Below are 20,990 nucleotides of genomic sequence, written 5' to 3' on the forward strand. Positions count from 1 at the left end.
CATGCCCCATTACATCAGGGGGATCACCCCCCAGTTAGCGGTAGAGGGGTCAATGTCAGGCGGGTCGGGCAAAACATTTTAAACGGACTTAAAATCGTTAATTTTCAAACGATTTACTCCAGATTTGGTATGTGATATCTTTGACTAGATATCCTGTTGTGTTTATACGACACCACTATAATGACTGCCAGGGACGGGTCTGCTGTGCCTTGGCACCGCTTCTTGTTTATATTGAAATCTGATCTGGATCAAACTAAATGCAAAATTTGAAGATTATTATATGGTGTAATATTTTTCTTGACAGAGGTAGTTCAACTGTCAAATTAACACGGTAAAACCATCTTAAATAATTATTATATTATGTAATCTAAAAAAGATTCACGTTAAAATAAGTGAAAAGAAATTTGATTATGAGAACTATTAGCCAGAATTCTAGGTCACATGAAAAGATCAAAGTCCAAGATTACTGGTCAAAATGAAGGAAAACGATATCTGATACAAACCAAAGTTAGTGAATGAGTTACAGGTAAGGCAAGAATAATTAATTCGATGTTGAGAGTAATCTTTCTAAGGTCAAAGTCACAGGGCACAGTTGAATATTTGGCCTTTAGAACAATTGATGACACAGGTGTTGGGCTTTCCAAAAACTGCCTTTTTCACTGAATTCTATGCTGTCAACGTCTGTTATTGTGTTCAGAGTTGTTTAGCAATTATTCATTGTATTTAAGGCAAATCTGCATTATAAAATCATGAAAAAAAAAACAAAAGAAACAGGTCCACAAAACTCAAGTCCATTAAACTCCACTCAAAGGCAGTTGAGATCCTGGAACATCAGCCTGGCCTTGAGTGGCACAAGACTTGTTTTTGGATACCTTTTTTGATGGGTGCGTGTCAACACTGACTCAAGTAGCAAATCCAGGTAAAGCCTTCTTTCTGTACTTACGTCTAGGAGTGTGGATTTTTACAGACATGTCGGAGTTGAAGATTTTTCATGATTGTCAAAAATCTGGGGAATTCATTGTGTCAGTCTGTAGTCTGTCTGTCATACGCATACTTAAAGCTGTCCTTCTACTGCAGAGGACAACAGCTAGTATACTTTCTAAGATAGTGTGTTTCTCTATTTTTGGTGCCAACCTGTGTTACTGTGCAGACCAATTCTTGTTCAGCAAGCTTTGCCACACAATTCGCACGTCAAGTTCCGGTTTGCTGGGGGAACTCTGTTTTGGTTGTGCCTCTTCTCGGGCCCAGTCCCATGCTTCTTCAAGCCAAATGGTTCCTTCACTGCAGAGTGGTTGCCATTGATTTCTGTCAGAGGCATTGGTTTCAAGATCTTTTGAAATGATGTTGCATTACTTCAGACTTGTCCTTATATGATCTTTATACCTCTTCTTTAGGGTAGCAACGTGCTGCAGGAAGTTGACCATACAGAACCTGGGGGGTAAAGTGGGGCTCAGGCAGGTGGAACACGTGTCTGACCCATCTAAGGTACTTTTTGGCCAGCTTGGTTTCTATGCTGGTTGACTTTTCCCTCTAGAGAATTTGTGAGTGGGGGACTTTATCTTCCATGCGAACTGAAGGATGTGCTCTAAGCACCAGATGTAAAAAGACTCAAACTGTTTGATGTGACACTGGAAAGGGTTTAGCACCATAAAAGAAGGTGGAGAGGCATACAACTGTATATACTGATACTTCGTCTCTGTTCTCACGATGGTGTTCTCAAAGACTGCATCTGAGATGCCCAAAAGAGGCTGAAGTGTATCTGATTCGTGCAAGGACTTCTGCATCAATGTTATGTTTGTTTGTGGGCACACATCTATGGTAGGTAAAATTCTCCACCAATATTACATTTTTGCCATTCACCTGCAATGCAAGAGGCTCTGCAGTGTTGTTTCTTTGAGATATTATATCTACTTTACTGACATTTATTCGGAGCAGCAATGCATCGTAAATATTGGAAATGACAGTGAGAGGTTGTTGTAGGGCTTGTGGGGTATGTGCAAGGACAGCAGTCAATCAGTCACCATCATATTGTAGCTCTAGGAAATGAAAGGTTTCAGTCTTCAAATGTGCATAAAGACGTCTGAGATTAAATATGTTACCTAAATACATTTTTATTCCGTCATCAGGGCTCATTTGCTGGTGACTAGAAAGGGTGACTGGAGTGAGACAGATGCTGAAAATGACAGGAGTCAGGACACATCCTTGCTTTGCACCCCCATCAGTACTGCAAGGTTCGGATCTGCTCCAACTAGTGAACACAGGAGCATTCATGTTGTCATGCTGGCTCATTTGGATGAAAAAATTTATTTGAACTACAAATTTTGATAGAGCACCAGATAAAAGTTCTCTGTTGACAGTGCCAAATGCTTTTGCAAGATCAATGAATGCATTATACAAGCCACGGTTCTTCTGGTGGCATTTCTCTTATGACTGTTGGGCAACAAAGATCGTATCACAGGTACTTCGTTCCTTCTAAAATCCACATTGTGTTTCAGGGACTGTTGATTCAGTTAAATGTTTTATCAGTCTGGATAACATTATCTTCGATAATACTTTGTTAGCATTCAGATGGAGAGAAATACCTCTACAGTTGTCACAGTCTGAGCGGTCCCCTTTCTTCCTGTAGATGGTTACAGTATCAGAAGTATGTCACTGAGATGGAATTTGTTCTTCTAAGTATGAGATTGTGGAGGCACTGGTAAGCTAACTGGCCACCCTCTTTGATCAGTTCAAAATGTATGCAATCAGGGTCATGGCTTTTATATTTTTGAGATCGGATGGCCTGAACAGTTTCTTAATGTGTAGGTGAGACATGAAGATCTGCTTGAGGAACATTTGGATGTTATCAAGGATATTGTGCTCCACCAGATTTCATCAGTTCAGTAAGGTATTGAAGTACTGTGCCCATCTTTCTAGGATTGCTTGCTTGTCTTTCAGGAACTTCTTCAGCTGATCAAACAGAGTTTATGTTGTGTTTGGTTGCAGAGATAGTTTTAATGGTCATACAGAATCCATATTGGTCGTTAATATCAGTCAGTCTTTCTAGCTCTTTTGTTTGCTCAGTCCGCCATTTGTTCTCTGTTTCAAGCAGTTTACTTTGGGTTTCACACCTGAGATTCTGGAATTAAGAGTTTAGTGTTATGGTGCTAGGATGAGCCAACCAGTTTTTATGTGTTCTGTTTTTCATTGCAGGAAGGTCATTAATGCATTTAGCATTTTCACCGGACCAGTCTTCATGACAGTGAGTGGGGCAATGTTTTAGTATTATCCCCTAGGGTACGCAATTCCCCAGCCACGACCGTCCCCCAGGACGCAAAAACAGGCCAATTTTTCGACTTCCTCAAAGGTTAAAAGTTTTATGAGCGATTTATAGAGCTTGAATTTACACACCTGAAAACGCAAACCCCACCCTCCTAGACCCGATAGTTACCGAGCTATGGCCCGTCAAAGTTTATAATAGTTACCCGTCGCGGCCCGGGCGAGAAAGAAAATACGCCGCTCGCACCTGTTTTCTTCGCAACAATACGTACAAAAAATATCACCAAAATCAAATTTTTTTTTGGTGTGTATAGATGTTATAAACCATTGTAATGTACTTAGAAAAAAATAAAATAGTGACAAACCCCCCCAATAAATGATAAATAAAAATTATCCTTCCCTCCTCTCCTCTCCTTATACCTCCAATCCCCTCCCTCCCCTTCCCTTCCCTTCCCTTCCCTTTCCCCTCCCCCCTTCCCTCCCCGGCGAGCTATCAAATCTAGCAAGGGAAATTGGTCATGAAACCCCCAATAAAAATATGATAAATAGTAAAAATTATCCTCCGCTTCTCTCCCATCTTCAAACCTCCAATCCCCTCCCTCCCCTTCCCTTCCCTCTCCTCCTCTCTCCTCTCCTTCCCTCCCCTCCCCTCGCCAAACCTCCCCTCCCCCCTCCCCTCCCCTCCGAGCTGTCAAATCTAGTTTTCGTTTCGTTTCGTTTCGTTTTGAAGGCTCCAACATCCTTCCATACGTCGGCATAAAATAAAATGTCTTTTTCAAGTGAGTTTCGACTAAAGACAGCTAAAATAACTGTGGTGTGCATATCTATGCAGACACCAATAAATTACAGGTAATGATTCAAAAACACGTGCCATAAAGCGTAAAAAATACGCAAAATATTCGAGGCCGGGGAGATGCCAGGGGGTGCGGGTGGGGGTGGGGGGTGGGGGGAGCTGGTAAGGCCAGGAGGGGGTGGATGGGGATTGAGGGATGGGAGGAGACCACCACAAGACACAAAGGAAGGGCCAAAGTGGAGTACAGGGACATTAAGGGAGGGTAGGGGGGAAATACCCTCCCTCCAGTTGACTGGGGGGCGAGACGTTGGGGGGGATCCACATGGGAGGGGGGGATGCATGAGAAGGGGGAGCAGGGGTTGTTGTGGTGGTAAGAATGGTGGGAGGTAGGGCAGTAACAAGGTAGTGGAGTAGAGGGAGGTGGCGAGAGGGAGGTGGGGGTACACCCCCCACCGCCTGGTTACGGGCCTGGGTCCCCCTTCCGGTGTGTCCAACACCTAGTTCTGATTGGTTAGAAGCCATCCACGTCACAGCTGGGGTGGAGCCAGCTGCCGCCAGTTTTTTGTGGATGTTGTACGATCGGTGTTGCTCGTCCTCTTAAGAAATTGCACAAAAAGCCCGATCGATGAGATTAGCACTTGAGGGGTTAAGCCACTCTACATCTAGCTTTGTTGCACTCTTCTTTGAGTCAAGTTGTGGACACTGAAAGTGCTTGTCTGTAACAGTGTTGTGAAAGATGTTACAGTGTGCCAAATTCTTTAAAGTACTACAGTTTAATTTTTTGGTGGATAGTGTGTGGCGGATTTGTGGGCATATGACTGGTTGCAGTTTGGTGACTATAAGTTTGTGGAGTGCCCAGCACCTCTCACTGCTTGGGTTATAAAAATATCTTCAGTCTCTGCATTGTCACTTAAGTGCCAATGTCTAAATCGTGGATGCATCCATGTGTTCCTGTGTTTATTCTTAAGTTGAAAAATTATGTTGGTGGTGACCGGACTGTGTTTGGAGAATAAAGAAAGCAGTCATCGTTCTTCATGTTATCAATACCAAGGTAGCCTATAATGCCATGCCAGAGGTGGCTGTCTTTTCCTACTCTGGCATTAAAATCTCCAAGTAGGATCAGTTTGTCATTCAGTGGTATTGAGCAAATGGGAGCATCCAAAGAATCATGAAATGAATCTTTGAGGGTGTCCTCAAAATCAAGCACTGCAGCATAGGCCCTTATGAGAGTTGCATATTTACCTGGAGACATCAGGCTCTCTGATACACCCAGAGGTGTTTCTTGGATATTCTGTAGCAGGCTGCTTATTACTGCAAAACTTATACCATGATTTCTTCTTACATTGTCTGGGTATCCCTTCCAGAAACAGTTATAACCTTCTGCTTCTAATAGGCTGCCCTCTCCTGAGACGCAAGCCTCAGACAAGGCAGCAATGTCAATTATATTTGCTTTCAGTTCATGGGCAATGAGCGCAGCTTTATGGCGTGGTCATGTGTTGTGGTCAGTATCAAGCAAGGTTCATATATACCAAGTAGCAAGGGCCAGAGGGATTCTTTTGTTTTCTTGACCTCAGTGTGGGTTGCCTAGACAGACGTAGTTATCTGCCATGGTGGTGTGGTGTGTCAGATGTTTACATACCCTTTTCTAAGCCCCTCCCCATCAGGCATAAGCAGTTAGACATCTATATCCGGTTATTTAGTCACACTAGATGGTGCCAGAGGCATGACCTGCTCCTATGTCTTCAGGACAGCAAATAGTGGGGTAATGCCACATATGTGCATGATTCGAGTTAGTAACTTCCAGCCACGTCTGTTGTGGCGTATATCACAAAGTATTGTACCTCGCATTTCATCTACACAAGTGGTTTCTTTCCCTCGCAGTTTTCCCTCATTTCACCATACACACGTGGTTTCCTTCCCTCATGGCTTTTTCCACACCTCATTCTCAGAATCAGCATCGTTAGTGGTGCCACTACCAATAGAATTCAATTTCTCTTCCCTCCTCACCTGTAGTGGTGCCTAAACCATTCAAATTTGAAAATTCAGGCGAGCTAGACTTACCGGTGCTCCGCCCACCTCATTAGGGGGATTAAAACCGAGAGGGCAACCTAGCTCCAGCCTTCATTCTACTCTCAACTTCACCTTGCCTACTACCTCCTTGCTCTCCATCTCTCCTGGTAAAATCTGGCCACGTGGTACAACTTTACAAATACAATACACAGAAACACATCAGCCCAGCACTCTCACTTCTCACTAAATTCATCACTTATATTTGTAGTATGTAACTATTTTATCCATGTAATTGATCCAGTCACATTGTAATGTAATAACCTTGTACTATTTTGAAATCATGCAGTAACTCTATTGTTCCAAGTCAATAATCACTCCCCTGTCAGTTTTTCCCAGCACATTTGTGTTTCTCTATCCTTACCATTTGCCTTGGTGGAGCCCCTAGTAAAATATTCTCATAACTAAAACGCTACAGTGGTGACTTCCCGGAGTGTATAAAGAACATGGAGACCTTAGCACACATTTGTCCATCCCTTCCTACATTCAAATGTGATATGAACACGTGGTTTACACAAGTTGATGCCGCGTGGCCTGACGATACCAGTGATGACAAATTCAGAGCAGTTGTCCGCACTCTTCAAACTCAAGTAGCTGCCCTTGTACAAGACGTACTCCTGAAACCACCTACAGGGCAAAAGTATAAAACCCTCAAGGAGAGTTTGCTGTGGGCCCTGGGCAAATAAAAGCAGGCACTGCTAATGGAGCTGGATGCAATTCGCTCCCAACAGCAGCACCCCTCGGCCCTCCTTGCCCACATTCAAGCCACTCTCACACAGCTGGAGCGACCCTATCAGATGACCTCCTCCAGCACTGACTCCTCCAGCTCATGCCACCAGACTTCCGACTCCACCTAGCATCCCTGGCCCCTGGCAAGTCCCCTGCTGAGTTCATCGAGAGGGTGGACATACTATACGAAACTCAACAGCATTACGCCAGCCACACAGTAAGCGCACACTCCTCTCTTTCCCCTGTCATAGCCCCCAGTGCTACCCCCAGTGAAACAGTGGTGTAAGTGAACAGTGTAGCTAACAAAAATGGTTCCATGTGAGTGCTGTGTACCTTGTTAACCCCTAAACTGCGGGCTTGTTTTGCTTTGACTGGCGGCTCCCGCGGGCATATTTGCGCTCCAACAAACTCTCTAAAAATATTTGCCAAAAATCAGTTATTAGACCTACAATATTAAAATTATTTATGCTTATGGCACATACCTTCAGCTTTCTCCTGGGATGTTTGTTGAGCCTTCGTCGAGTACCGTAGGTCTTGTGGAGACCTCTGAAGTTGGGTAACAAAGTCTCCACTTTACACTTCCCGACAACCTGTAATATGATTACCACAGCCTGATATTATCACTAGAAACACTATTCTATGATTCTCAAATAGTTTGGAATCCATACTCCAAAAAAAAAAACACTGTAAAAGCAATGAAAATTACGAGGACGTATGACCTTCCCACTTGCGATCGTTCGCCGCTGGTGTTCTGTTATTTATTATTCATAAAACTCCTTACACTTTATATTTCTATTACTATTATAACTCTTATATATATCTACAGTCTTTATCCATAAGTTTCCTTCAGTAATAGTAGTTTATTGTCACTGTAGGCATTCAATTTCTCTTTCAGTAAAATACGTAGCATTCACTTTCTCGTCCTGTATACTAGCGTTGACAGTGAATGTCACTTTCACCTTCACTCTCATAACTCATAATATTCATACATGCTAGAGTGAAACTTTCACTTTCATTACTCCTAGTATATATACTCGCATTCTTATAAAACTACTCATTTACATTTCTATTTACATTCTCTATTTTATTTACATTATTTACGTTTCTATTTTATTTACACTGTGTTAGGCACTGTCACTTGTAGTAACTTATACTCGCATTCTTATAAAACTACTCATTTACATTTCTATTTACATTCTCTATTTTATTTACATTATTTACATTTCTATTTTATTTACACTGTGTTAGGCACTGTCACTTGTAGTAACTTATAATACTGTTTTCCACTGTTCACTTATATTTACGTTCATTGCTTTCACTTGCTGTTTACACATTATTTACACATTACTTACATTTCCACTTGCACTGTTTTACTCACCAGAAAGATCTTAGTCACTCTCTATCATTTGTCAGCCCTTCACCTCTTTCCACACGAGGTTTAGTAGGGGGTACAGGTCACAGGGCCCTTTGCATGGAGCTAAAAAGCAGCGCAATTTGACAGGCGCGAATCCGATGTACTTTCACCTTGAAAGACGACAGTAAACTGATATAGGTGGCCTGCCTCTAGGGGGAGTGCAATACTGCCAACGTCAGCCTTGTGACAGCTGCTAATATATAGCTATGAAATGATCGGCAGGAAATCTAGACAATACATAATAGGTAGTTCCAGGTGAATGTAAATATCACTTAGGCTTCTCCCTTCACTCCTTATATATATTCTTATTACGAGAATAGATTATATGGCATATTTCAAGGGGAAATAAACAGCAAAAATTAGCGAACGAATGCACTTGAGGTGTTGTCTGGTGATAATTAGCCAATTTCAGGTGTATGGCACTTTCACTTACCTTATTTCTTTTTTGTGTATATTATTTGGTATAAGAATAGGGCATAGGGCTTATTTCAATGGATGAAATCAGTGGAAAATTCCAGGGAAGATTTACTTAGTGTAGAATACAGTGTGGCGGCCTGCAATAATTAGGTAGTTCCAGGTGAATGTAAATATAACTTAGGCTTCTCCCTTCCTTTCTTATATATATTTTTATTACGAGAATAGATTATACGGCATATTTCAAGGGGAAATAAACATCGAAAATTAGCGAACGAGTGCACATGAGGCATTGTCAGGTGATAATTAGCCAATTCCAGGTGTATGGCACTCTCACTTACCTTATTTCTCTTTTGTATATATTATTTGGTATAAGAATAGGGCATAGGGCTTATTTCAATGGATGAAATCAGTGAAAAATTCCAGGGAAGATTTACTTAGCGTAGCACGGCCGGGCAGGCGAGAGAAGAGGGTAATGGAGGGGAGGTAGGGAGGGGAGTCAAGAATGGGGAGAAATGATTAAATTGTCGACAATGGATGGGAGTACAGATGAGATTAGGAGTGATGACTAGTGTTGGACATTGGCAGTACTGATAGATGATACAAGCCACCACTTGAAAGCCCGGACAAATTCAAAATAACACAGAATCACAAAAGTGACGCCCCGCGGTATGATCCCTTGCTCCCAAGCATCACAAAAGTGACGCCCCATGGTTAAGGGGTTAACAAATTTAACAAATAGAATAGACAAGCTGGAAAGTAAACCAAGTGGCTTCACCACTCAGACCCCCAGTGTTGCATATCATTCCCCAGCCCCTGTGTTCCAACAGTGTCCCCCCAGTGAACCGTGGTCATAATGCTAATCCCCAAACAACAAGGAAAGATTTTGTGTTGTGTACATATCACAAACGCTTTGGCATGGAAGCCAGACGGTGTGCACCACCCTGCATATTCACAGGAATGCCACATGGTGGGAGACAGTCCCAGTATTGTGTCCCATCACAAACATCAAACACCCCCTCAGGATCAGCACACCCAAAGCCACGACACGTTCCACTGGCTCCAGGGAACTACTATGGGTTAAAGACGCTATCTCAGGCATTTGAATTTCATAAAATCAGACTTTACTGATCTACCAGAAGCTCCGCCGACATGTCGTAAAAATACCCCCGCTAATACCAATACACCAGTCCTGTATGAGACAGCCCTAGCATGTATTCAGTATGGATGGTGGGTGTTAGCGCCGAAGTGGTGACATGTAGAGGTGTGCGGTGTGTAGGAGGACTACTGGGCCTTGAAAGCAGGCTGTGAAGCCTATGCCCAGAGTCGGTCACATAAAAAATAAATAAATAAAAACAAAATACCTTATTGACACTGAAGCCGCATTCAGTATAGTCCCTCCTACCTCTGACCACAAAATGGCTCAGCAACCCGCATATGACCTGATAGCAGCAAATGGCACCCCGATAGCCACATACGGCACAGAACCCCGTCACGTGGCACTCGCCCAATCAGTGTCATTTACTCGGCCATTCCTCGTCACTGACGTTAATCAACCCATTATTGCTGTCAATTTCCTGAAGGCACATGACTTGTTCGTGGATACCAGAGGACGGAATCTGTATCATAGACCCTCAAACTCGTCCATCAAAGTAACCGAGTGTGCTGGTAATCCTCCACTCATTACACACCTTCGTCAGAAATCCTAATACGATTCCATGCTATGCCAGTTTCCCCTCTTGATCTCTCACTCGCCCAACAACGGCCATACAGACTATGGTATAGAGCACTGCGTCCTCACATCTGGACCGCTCTGTTTTGCCTGTCCCAAATGCCTTGCCCCAGAACGCTGTCAGGCAGTAGAAAAGGGGTTTCAGGCGATGCTCAACGAAGGCATCATTCGGCCATCATCAACCTGCTGGGTATCCCTTCTACACATGGTTCCGAATGCACAGCAGGGAGTGGAGAGCATGTGGGGACTACAGGGCACTGAATGCGATGACAATTCCCGATAGATACCCTATTCCCAACATCCAGGATTTCCACCACCAACTACACGGCCGTCGTGTATTTTCCAAGATTGATTTAGTCAGGGCGTTCCACCAAATCCCTGTGGCAGAGAAAGACATCCCCAAGACGGCAGTAACCACCTTCTTTGGTCTGTTTGAATACACAAAGATGAACTTCAGCCACAGATGTCATGGGGTTTTTTATAATAAAAGCAATTTTTAAGATGATAATGTTCAATAATACCGAACAGCAGAAACAAGAATTGTCTTGCTAAATCAAGCAATGATTACTTTATCCTGTCTCTCAACTGACTCAGAGATTACAGGTGTGGTTACAAACGGCACAGGCAGGACATGTCCCTGATTGGTGTTACATGGACACACATTGCAGGAACGCACAAAACTATCTATGTCTCGTCCCATCCCTGGCCAGAAAAAGTCAGTTCAGATGTGGCCCTAGGTCTTCCTTTTGCCCAGGTGACCTCCTGAGGCTGAACAATGACCCCATTCTAACACTGCTTGGCAGTACTTGGTGGGAACGACTAACTGCAGTCAAACCTCGCCCTCGGGTGTTCGTGACTCACAGTAGAGCCGTCCTTGTTTGCGAAGGAACTTGGCTCGACCTCCCCGTGAATACTTAATCACTCGACCCTTTTGTTTCTTTCCCACAGCAGCAAGTGTCGGGTCAGAGTGTTGTTCTTGAACAACAAGTTGGCTACACATCAGATCTTGCGGCGATTCAATGGTCACTGGGGTGACACAGTCTGGAACCTCAGCCATGGTTCGTGTTATTGTAGCCGATGTCTGAGTAGTGTCATCTTCGGTGCAACTATCCTTGACACCGGATATGTTACCTATAATGAGGTCAAATAAAGGTTCTGGCATGGCAACTGCAAGTGTCGTACCAGTATAAAATGGAGATGCCACCTGGATGCATGCCTCAGGGAACAATCTCACTGATCCATCAATAAGGTTTGCATGGATCTGTCGACCTGTGTACTGCTCAGGCCGAACTAAACTCTGTTTGACAGAGCAACCTGAGGATCCATTATCTCTCAGGACCTTCACAGAGATGGCTCTCACAAACCCTGGCTGAACAAGGAAGGTACTGTCGCCTGTGGGAGGGCCTGTGGAGGAAGCAGCTAGCCACTCATGAGGCTGCTGAATTGATGTGGCAAACATAGTGCCCTGAGAATTTGATACTTGAGGGGTCGTACTCACTGCCTGTGGAGATGGAACATTGGCCATCTGTGGAGGGGGGTTCACTGTCACTGTGGGACTAGTGAACTGTGGGGGAGTACCCGTACTGGTAGGGACGTGACCACCGTGCTGCTGCTGAGGAATGAAGGCTGCGTTTTGCTTCCTGCCTCCTATTCACTTGAGCTGGTGGTGAAAAGGACGGTCCCAACTGTTGGTTGCGTGTCTGATACTGCTGCTGGTTAGGGTACCTGTTGTACCGCTTCCAAGCAGGCTGCTGTGTATTTTGTCTCTGGTCCTTCTGCTGTTTACTTGGACCTTGGCCATTACTCTGAGAACGGCCTTTGTGCTGGAATTCAGTCTGAGACGGCTTCCCAGACATGGCAGTATCTTTTCTGCTGTTCCAGGTGTTTTGCTTATGAGTTTGATACCTGTATGCAGTGAAATACCCGTCAGCCTTTTCTACCATTTGGCTGGCATCTTTCACCTGGCAGATCTTAGGCTGTGCTATGATCTCAGCAGGCCACGACCTCTCTAGCTGTGTACGCAGCATAAGGTCAGTTATCCCCTCATGCGTGGAAGGAGTTTCATCTTTCTCCATCCACTCATTTAAGTAAGCAGTGAGACAGTCGAGGAACTGAACAGCTGTCTCCTTGTCTTGGAGACGAGCTCGCATGAACTGAACTTTGGCGTCGTCTACTGTGAGACCATACGCCTTAATGAGTGCAGCTTTCATCATCTCATACGTGAGATTGTCTCCACGAATTCTGTAGAGAATATCGAGGGCAGGGCCCTCAAATAAACTAAGAAATTGGAGCCGCTTAGCTGCCTCATCCAGTTGGTACATGTCTGCCATGTCCTCAAAACGAGCTATGTACGGCTCGATTCGCTCGCCTTCCTTGTATGAAGGAAGCTTGATGCATGGGGTCGCCAGGACATGTGCAGGAAGAAAGCTCGTGGAGCTTGGACCAACTGCACCAGATGTGTCTGAAGCCAAGGAATCTCGTTTGAGCTTCAGCATTTCATATTCGTGTTTTTCGCGTGCTTCTCGCTCGGCACGTTCGTGTTCTCGTTCTCTCTCTCGTTCCTCACGCTGTTCTCGCTCGTGTTCTAAGTCGAGTTCGCGCTGTTTTCGCTCGTGTTCGCGCTGTTCTCGCTCGTATTCGCGCTCCTTTTAGCGTTCCTCACGCTGTTCTCGCCCTTGTTCGCGTTGGATTCTATGTTCTTCATGAGCATCTTTCTCACGTTCTTGCTTGTAATTAAACCGTGAGAGAACGTAACTCTGAATTTTCTCAGGGTCTGTGAGGCCCATATCTTTAGCTTCCTGTACATAGACTCTGGCTGCCAGTCTAAATAACTAGCGACTCAGTACTGATTGCTGCTTCGCAAACGAATGCAAATAAACACAAGTAAAGAATACAGACACAAGCTAGTGATGACCAGTCTTATCTAGTTAACTGGAAAAGAATAAAGCAAAAATGCAAATGACTGGGAAGACTCAATAATTATTGCAATGGGTACGGCGGCTACCCAGGAGCGAATAAAATCGTCTGGCGTTACCAAGAATAAAGAACTAGAGTTAAGTACTCTGTGGATTAATAAAGCAAAAATTCACTTGCTAAATTAACGGTAACCACCAGTAAACTTGTGCCTATAAACTTTAATGAAAAATACCTAAATATGAACGAGTGAGTATTATCTCATGAATAGCTTTAGAGCTAGGAGTTAATATCCTGGTGAGGTCGCCAATTGTCACGTTTTTTTTTTTTAAATAATAAAAGCAATTTTTAAGATGATAATGTTCAATAATACTGAACAGCAGAAACAAGAATTGTCTTGCTAAATCAAGCAATGATTACTTTAAGCTGGCTTGCTTCGCACGATTCTCTAAGAACGAGAATTTATAAACTATCTCAACAGTACACAGCAGAGACTAATTACTCAATTGTTGTTTATTAGTACTGTTAGCCTCTGGAGAAAGTTACTTCACCCCCGACAATAAATAACTAATACTATTAATAATATCAGGTTCTTGCTGATGCGTAACTCCTAGGAGGCACAACGGATTTTAAGCTTAATACAACCAGACTGGCCTAAGTACCAGTTATGAATGGCAAAACGTTTATGCAAGCTAGGAGCTATAAGGGAAATAAGCTTAATTGTGGAGAAATGAAGCACGAGTTTACATTACATTAAGCTCAAGAAAAAGAAGTTAAATTTATTGATTTCAAAGAAATAAATTTAACGTTACATTTCAAATGAATTCAAATAAAAAGATCGTACTCACTCACTCACTCAAAAGCTAAATTCTTATGCCTAGGAAAAGCACCTTAACTAAACTCTTAAGTCTAGGAAAACAAAAAGGAAATACTGGTCAATGAATGTAGTGTATCACCAACGAAGGGTGGGAGCCTGGAGAACTGTAGTCTAGTGGAATCTGGGTGCTAGCTGACCTCTCACTCTCTCACTGCTGGAGCACAGTACCTCACTCCGTCACGACAGACACTTGACTGACTAACTTGTGGGAAAGAAAGGAGCTCTAGGGCTGCATTTTTAACGGCTAGAGTGAGCGAAACGCGCCCAAAACAAATCGCTTAGCAGAAGCGCTAATGTCTCACACAAAGACGATCATTTATGACACTGAAAAATTGATTTGAAAGGACTCCTGACCGAATGAGCGGTTAATTGAACGATAAACTGGGATTCCACTAGAGTTAGCGGTTTCCCACAAAAGCCGATGTCACTAGCCGACTCGTGACAACAGAAACGCCTCACAAATGTTTCAGAGATTTTTGGACCAGGTTGTCAGGGGACTTGATTTCGTCATGGTGTGCATCGATGACATCCTTATCGTTTCTGATTCCCATGAGCAGCACAAAACACACCTCCAAATGCTGTTCCAATGCCTGCAGGACTATGGGCTGCGTGTTCACCCAGCAAAGTATATCCTTGGTGCAGAAGAACTGGATTTCTTGGGCCACAGGTATCTCATCCCTCCCACAGAAGGTGGATGCCATTAAGGGCTTTCCATGCCTGGTTACACCTCGCAGGCTCAGGGAGTTCTTGGGGATGGTCAATTACTATCACAGGTTCCTGAGAAATGCCGCAGACAGACTAGCCCCCCTTAACAATCTCCTGAAGGGGACAAAAAAGACATCCTCCAAGTCTCTTCAATGGATTGCACAGTCAGACCATGCCTTCACCACCCTCAAAAACCACATCGCCACTGCACCCTGCCTAGCATACCCATCACCAGATGCCTCCATCACACTCACCACAGATGCCTCTGCTGAAGCTGTGGGTGCAGTTCTACAACAACAAGTCAGTGGTGCAAACGTGCCTGTTGCATTCTTCAGCCAGCACCTTAACCCTGCCCATCACAAATACAGTGCCTTCGACAGGGAGTTGCAGGCTATATATGAGGCAGTCAGACATTTCAGACATCGTCTGGAAGGCAGAGAATTCACCATCCTCACTGACCATAAACCTCTTATTTACGCAATGGCTCAGAAAGGTGAAAATTGGTCTCCTCGGGTGGCAAGACAGCTAGTCTTCATTTCTGAGTTTTCCACCAACATTCAGCATATCAGTGGGGACCTGAACAAGGTCGCAGATGCCTTGTCCCGTGGAGTTTCAGCTATTGGCCTTACACTACCCCTGCTTGACCATGCAGCCTTGGCACAGGAGCAGGAGGACGATCAGGGACTCCAGGAATTGCTGCAAGCCACGAACTCACTTCAACTACAACAATTTGATGTCACCGGCACACCCCTGAAACTCTGGTGTGACATATCCTGCAGGACAACATGCCCCTATATTCCCCAACAAATCTGAAGGAAAATCTTTAATTATTACCACGAGATGGCGCACCCAGGCATTCGCGGCACACACAGCTTACTTAGGCGGCGAGTGGTATAGCCAGGGATGAGACATGACACCACCAACTGGGTCCAAGCATGTGTGGCTTGTCAGTTGGCAAAAGTGCATTGCCACACCAAGACACCACTTCATTTGCTGCCCACACCAACACAACATTTCCACACAGTCCACACTGACAACCTCGGCCTTTTCCTTGAATCTAGGGGTAACTGCTATATCTTAACATGCAAAGATAGAGTGACAAGGTGGGTCGAAGCCATGCCCATGCTGGACGCTACAACTGACTGTGTGGCATATCACTTCCTGACATCCTGGGTCGCTCGTTTTGGCGCACCGCAGATCATCATCACAGACCAAGGCCCCCAATTTGAATCTCGGGCCTGGCAGGACCTAATGGACTTTCTGGGTCCCAAAAGCCACAGAACCTCCAACTATCTTACTTCTACGATGGAACACATTCTATCCGTTTCTCCTTTCTCTGAAATCTCCATTCTAGGAGATTTCAGTGTTCACCACCACCTTTGGCTCTCCTCTCCTTTCACTGATCCACTTGGTGAACAAGCCTACTTCTTTTCTATCCTTAATGACCTAGAGCAGCTTGTACAGCACCCTACCCCTAACCCAGACCATCTTGGAGAGAGCTCCAACATACTTGACCTCTTCCTTACAACTAATCCTTCTGCCTACACTGTTAATCTTTTCTCTCTGTTGGGCTCCTCCAATCACAACCTTATCACCTTAACCTGTCCTATCACTCCGGTACGGCCTATGGACCCTCCAAGGAAACGTCGTCTGTGGCATTTTGGAGCCGTGGATTGGGAGGCCCTCAGGCAGTACTTCTTAGATTTTCCCTGGAATGATTATTGCTTCCATGGCCAGGAGCCATCTGGGTGTGCCTTGTGCATTATGGAGGTTATTCTCTCGGGCATGGAAGCATACATTCCTTTCTCATATCCTTTGACTAACGCAAGAAAGCCTTGGTTTAATCATGCTTGTTCTAATGCTGTCCACAACAAGGAGAGGGCCTACAAAAGGTACCGGAGCCAACCCACCCTTGAATCACATCATCTTTACGTTTCTGCCTGGAATCATGCTAAGTCTGTTCTTCGCTCCGCTAAAAATAATTTCAACCATACTAAATGCAACTCGAATTCTTCCCGCCCCTTCTGGCACCTTCCCAAAAACCTTTCTAACAACTTTACCTCATCATCCTTCCTTCCTCTTTTCTACTCTGATGGTTCTGTAGCGATTTCTTCTACTGATAAAGCAGATCTCTTCACACAGACTTTCTCCTCCAATTCCACATTAGATGATTCCGGTGCTGTTCCTCCATCACTTCCCGCCTCTGACTTCCTCATGGCTGACATTAAAATTTCTTCAGCTGATGTTTTTCTGCCACTCTGGCCTCAGTACTAACAAGGCATATGGGCCTGATGGAGTCCCTCCTGTTGTTCTCAAGACTGTGATTCTGTGCTTACACCTTGCCTAGGGAAACTCTTTCGCCTTTGTCTGTGAACTTGTACCTTTCCTTCTTGCTGGAAGTTTGCTCTCATTCAGCCAGTCCCAAAGAAGGGTGACCACTCCCAACCCTCCAACTGTCGTCCAATTCCTTTTACGTCCTGTATTTCAAAAGTTTTCGAGTCAGTTCTCAATAGAAAAATTTTAAGGCATCTTTCCTATCACAACCTCACAACCTTCTTTCTGATCATCAGTATGGGTTCCATCAGGGACACTCCACTGGTGATCTTCTCACCTACTTTTCAGACTCCTGGTCATCCTCATTTCGGGATTTTGCCATTGCACTTAAAATCTCAAAGGCATTCGATAGAGTCTGGCATAAATCTTTAATTTCAAATCTGCCCTCTTACGGTTTCTATCCTTCTATCTGTGCCTTCATAGCTAGCTTCCTTTCTGGTCGTTCTATAGCCACTGTTGTAGACGGCCATCGTTCTTCTCCTAAATCTATCAACAGTGGTGTTCCTCAGGGCTCTGTCCTATCACCAACTCTCTTCCTTTTATTCATCAATAACCTTCTAAGCTGTACATCTAACCCTATCCACTCATACGCTGATGACTCCACCCTTCACCTTTCCATTCGGTTCCCACAATGCCCATCTCAGCAGTTATTTCAACAAACAAGGGCTGAGGCTATGGCACACCTAATGTCTGACTTGGCTCGTATCTCTGACTGGGGTAAAAATAATATGGTTGTTTTTAATGCATCTAAGACTCAGTTCTTACACCTATCAACCCGTCAAAATCTTCCACAGGTATACCCACTAATGTTTAATGATATTCAGCTTAATCCTGCATCATCCTTGAACATGCTTGGGGTTTCATTGCTCGGGACTTATCTTGGAAAGATATATTACATCTCTTGTAAAATCTGCTTCCAAGAGATTGGGTGTGCTAAGCCGACTCCGTTCTTTCTTTACCTCTGCACAATTGTTGACTCTATACACGGGTTTTATCCTCCCCTGTGTGGAGTACAACTCTCATGTGTGGGGAGGCTCCCCACATTCAGCTCTTCTCAATAGGGTGGAGTCAAAGGCTTTTCGTCTCATTAACTCTCCTCCTCTTACTGACTCCCTTCAACCTGTCTCTTCGCTGCTCTGTTGCATCTTTATCTCTTTTCCATCGCTACTTTAAAGGTTGCTGCTCCTCTGAACTGTCTGCATGCATTCCTCTACCTGTACGACGGGCGTGTGGCACCCGTCTAGCAGCAAACTCTCATCCCTTTTCTGTCCAACTCTGTAATGCAAGAGTTAACCGTTACTCCCAGTCCTTCATTTATGCAACGGGTCAACTCTGGAACTGTCTCCCTCTGTCTGTATTTCCTTCTGCCTATGATCTCCAGTCTTTCAAACGCAGTGTGTCCAGGCATCTCGAAATGAATGGATCTTGAATTTGGCTTTCTCTTGTATTTTGTTTTTCTCTTGGAGGGTACTGTTATTGCGGGCTCATGGCCTTTGGTTCCTTCTTCCTCGCATTAAAAAAAAAAAAAAAGCAAACGGGATGATTGAGCGCTGCCATCGTCGCCTGAAGGAAACACTGAGGGCACTTCTTCACCAAGTGAATTAGGTGGCCATGCTGGCAATCATCCTCCTAAACTTGAGGGTTACGGAGAAGGAGAACATCAGGAATTCCCTGGCAGAGCTAACATATGGGGAAGACTTAAGTATGGGGAAGACTTAAGGCTGCCGGGGCAGTTCGCCCACCAACAAGGCATGCCGGCCCTGGTTTTCCTCCCAGAGCTCCAGCAGGCAATGAAGACACTACAACCAGTCCCTCCCCATTCTCACCAGGACCAGACGACATTCATCCCACACTTCCTACCAGACGCCGAACAGGTCTTTGTGAGGAGGGGTCAACGCACATCACCACTCCAATCCCCATACGAAGGCCCATACCCTGTGATCACAAACTCACACAAGACAGCCACAATATACAAACGCAGGAAACTATCCACAATCTCTGCAGACAGAGCCAAACCGGCCACACCACAAACCCAGTCACAGACAACATCCCGCACGTCATCCCCCAACTTTGCCGGCCCACCAACAACACGCACACAACCAACACCTCATATTCCAGCACCAACACCTACATGCACCACACACACACACACACACACACACACACACACACACACACACACACACACACACACACACACACCATCCACTTTGTCAACTCATACCCTCTGCTACCTGTCATCACCACACCCCAACTCAGGCGTTATGCAGACAAGCACACCTCTACCACTGATGCAAACACTTCCTCACCACCACCCACACTACCGTCCACAAACCCGACCTCCAGCACTAACCCAACCAGCCCTCAACCCGTCCATACACCTCATCCATCCTCTCTGTCAACCTCACATGATCCTACCTCTCATCTTACTCCCAAACCCACCACCCTTCAAGCCGTCCTTACACCTCATCCACTCTCTCCATCAACCCCAGTTCCCACCCCTTACCCAATCCTTAACCCTAACCCTCCCTCTCCGTCAACCTCAGGCAATCCTACCCCGCACTCTTTCCCAGCAATCCCCACTCCTGCCCCAGTCAATACCCCTCATCCATCAACACCCGTCGTTCCAGTAATCCCTCCATCACTAACCACAACCCTACAAATTACATCAGTAACTACTACATTTATTACACTCAGTCAGGCCGTCTCAACAAACCACCACAATTTTACACTCCAGCATAATCTGATAACAAAAAAACCCGCATACACTCCATCTCATCAAACTTACGTTGCATTCGTATGGTACAGAATTATATTTTTGTGTTTGTGCTACCTTATATAAGAGCTCAATTGTAAAGGTGGGCATAAATCTCTCATCATAACTAAGCACTAGTCAAATGTTCGTACAGAAAGTTATGCCTGGCTACTATTGCTTAGTTTATAGTCATCCCCCCCCCCATTTAAAACGTTACTCCATCACACATAGCCATGGAATGGACTTGTCATTAGAAACTCTCCTGTCTATCACAACTACTGTTTGTAATTACTGCATCTAAATCACTTTCAAATGTTCGCTCACTTTGAAAGCCGTATATATATATATATATATATATATATATATATATATATATATATATATATATATTTGTACTGTGTACTCTAATCATATATTTTTTGTTTCTCTCTCTCTTTTCTTCCTGTTTTAATGCCATAAAACGGAGAGGGGGGAGGGGGAATGCTGTGGCGTATAGTACACCACAAAGTATTGTACCTCGCATTTCATCTACGCAAGCGGTTTCTTTCCCTCGCGGTTTTCCCTCATTTCACCATACACACGTGGTTTCCCTCCCTCATGGCTTTTTCCACACCTCGTTCTCAGAATTAGCATTGCTATTGGTGCCGCTACCAATAGAATTCAATTTCTCTTCCCTCCTCACCTGTAGTGGTGCCTAAACCATTCAAATTTGAATATTCAGGCGATCTAGACTTACCGGTGGTCCGCCCACCTCATTAGGGGGATTAAAACCGAGAGGGCAACCTAGCTCCAGCCTTCATTCTACTCTCAACTTCACCTTGCCTACTACCTCCTTGCTCTCCATCTCTCCTGGTAAAATCTGGCCACGTGGTACAACTTTACAAATACAATACACAGAAACACATCAGCCCAGCACTCCCACTTCTCACTAAATTCATTACTCATATTTGTAGTCTGTAACTATTTTATTCATGTAATTGATCGACACATGCTGTAATG

The sequence above is a fragment of the Coenobita brevimanus genome, chromosome 50, assembly GCF_032717465.1.
Source record: "Coenobita brevimanus isolate Jiangsu-jjx chromosome 50, ASM3271746v2, whole genome shotgun sequence".
In the NCBI taxonomy this organism is placed as follows: domain Eukaryota; kingdom Metazoa; phylum Arthropoda; class Malacostraca; order Decapoda; family Coenobitidae; genus Coenobita; species Coenobita brevimanus.